General features: G+C 39.1%; 1 long non-coding RNA gene across 2 annotated transcripts in view; it reads left to right on the top strand.

Annotated features, from left to right (window-relative positions):
• Positions 1-2496, top strand: part of LOC102205142 (uncharacterized) — an 11474-nt gene that overhangs the window by 4400 nt on the left and 4578 nt on the right. For both annotated transcript variants that reach the window (XR_312342.1, XR_001290646.1), the window contains exon 2: positions 944-1004. This is a non-coding gene — a long non-coding RNA (uncharacterized LOC102205142). The remainder of the gene's footprint in view (positions 1-943; positions 1005-2496) is intronic.

Genomic DNA, 2496 nt, shown 5'->3' on the forward strand with positions numbered 1-2496 from the left:
AGAGAGTCGTCTTTTATCAGTATTGATGGTGTTTAAACAGGAAATTACAATCACAATGTAGCTGAAGTAGCTTTGAGTGGTTCAGTCGTTCAATAGTAGATTAGCGTTAGTTTAGTGTCACTGAGCTACTGAATGAGTCCACTGAGCTTCAGCTGACAGACGGCCAGCCTGTCAGCTGTCTGACAGTTTTGTTGTGAGTGCAGTGGAAGTGAGTGTAGAGAGAGGGAGAGACCAGGCCTCACTGTTGGGCCATCACTGATGTTATTGTGACAGTCAGAACAAAATGCCCATGGCCTGAATTTAAAAAGTGGACTCCAGACGACTAATGCCCTCAGTTTGTTCCACTTTCAGTTACATTCAAGCACTCATATTATTGCTGAATGAACCAGTAACCCTTACCAGCAAAGTCCCAGATTCAGAGACCTACGTCCTGACTGTAAAACTGCTGCTTGAACAATGCTGATCATTTTAGTGCAAATTTGGCAGCAGGTCAAAGTTATGTCTGTGTGAAGGACTGAAACCTGCCTGGTTACACAGAAACTTCCTTTGACAGTTCTTATGATACACAAGCGAGTACACAGTTTACTCCACTGTAGGTCTTATTGGTCTGGTTCTACATGCTGAAATACATACTTGCCCTTCGTGGTGGTAATGCAGGCTTTTAGGGGCAGCCAGTTTAGGCAGAGCTGGCTGGATGTTTATATTTGTTCTGAGATAAATGCTGGAAGGACTGTGTGAATTTCTGTGTAACCTAATAAGCGTTCACATCTTCCCTTTTTTTCTTCTTCTTTTTGCGTCAGTCTCTGTTCACTCACTTGAATGTGAAACACTTCCACTATGACCAATGCTGAGATTACTCAGCAGTTTCTGTTTTAGACCTGTGACTTTAGTTGCAGTATTTAGGAAAGCTTTTCACATTTGACCTCTTTGTTCATTAATGCAGGTACGCTGGATTCTTCTGATACTGACTTAAGAGTGTCCAGCAGGCTGACGATCAACATCTGGTAAGAAATCTTGTGCTTTCTCTCTTTTGATGAACTGCCCTTTTCTTTATGTGTAATACAAAATCCAGCATTGATCATAAAGGTAGTAAAGCAGGCGACATCTTTTTGCGTGTTGATTGATTGCTCTGTGATTTAAATTTAGGGCGCTATTTTTATCAGGATATATCAACAAATTTTGTTATATTATTCACAACAATATAGGAAAAAATACTGAATAAAGTGTGTTGTTAATTCAAAAAAATTAAGAACACACTTCTTTGTTTGAACTCATTTGTTGACACTTGGTTCACCTTCACTGCCTGCTTGTTTCTCTTTACTCGTGTCATCACAGTCTGGTTGTTGTCCACAGTGTATGTTTGCCTCAGGCAGTGAAAACAAACTTTGCAAAATACCCAGATACGAGGAATGAAACTATAGAGATTCAGTTCTCAAGTGTGTACCACTTGTTTGCATTACATGGCTCAACAAAACGTGAAACCTCAGCAAACTCTTGATTGTGTTTTATCTTTGATTGTGTTTTTTCTTTTTTTTAGTCTCTGTGCACTCTCCCTTGAACTTCTTTCACATCTACTTCAGATTACTTTTGACTTGACCTACTTTAGTGCTTAATAAAGAATATAACAAATACAGCAGCAAAAGCAGCACTGGCACTGATGAGTGCAGAATTCAATGATCTGTGCATTTTGTTGCTGTTCATTTAAAAGGGTGAAGCAGGACATGTTGTCTTCAGTCAGTGACAGCATTCACGTTGCGCTGTCACCATGTAACCACATCCCTGTAATCAAAACAGTGTAAACCATGTTAAGGTTCCAGCCTGCCTCAAAGACAGGGAGTGTGAGTGTGCACATAACTGGCACCATCAAATATATTTAACCAGTTACTCCACTCATTTTACACTCATGCATAGTTCATATGCTTTGTGTCACGCTCACTATATACCATTGTTTATTTTTCCTGCTGCTTGGTGGCTCAGATTGGAGTGTAACATTGATGCAGATGTTAATTTGTTCAACTTCAGGGACTCACAGTGTGTGTTAGTGTTGGTGTATAAGGTGAAATTGGTCCTTACATTTAATGAACATGTTTCTGTGTGTTACAGTTTGGCTTTCACTGAGAGCTTTCCTGGACAGTTTTTATTTATGCACATCTTTTCAGGATGCATTTGTTTCCTTTGTTTCAGCAAGAGAGAGAGAACTATTGTTGAAGGAACAGAAGCAAAACACTCAAAGTGTGATTCTCGTTCTGTATATGAAGTGTGAGGTTTCATGTTGAGGATCTTCTAAAAGAATCCACCCTTAGTTTTATCAGTGTATAAATAGTTTTCCAGGAATACAGATACAGACGTGACATGAATGTTGGCTGCACTCATTCAGACAGGATTTCCTTCCTCTTTTTTTAACAAATATTTTCCCTCACCTTTCATTTGTCCCTACTACTCATGACTTCCCAGAGGTTTAACAAAAAAGATGTTTTTATTACTTTTAAAAAAAGT

This window comes from Pundamilia nyererei, unplaced genomic scaffold, assembly GCF_000239375.1.
Source record: "Pundamilia nyererei isolate P.nyererei 1_Seehausen unplaced genomic scaffold, PunNye1.0 scaffold00451, whole genome shotgun sequence".
In the NCBI taxonomy this organism is placed as follows: Eukaryota; Metazoa; Chordata; class Actinopteri; order Cichliformes; family Cichlidae; genus Pundamilia; species Pundamilia nyererei.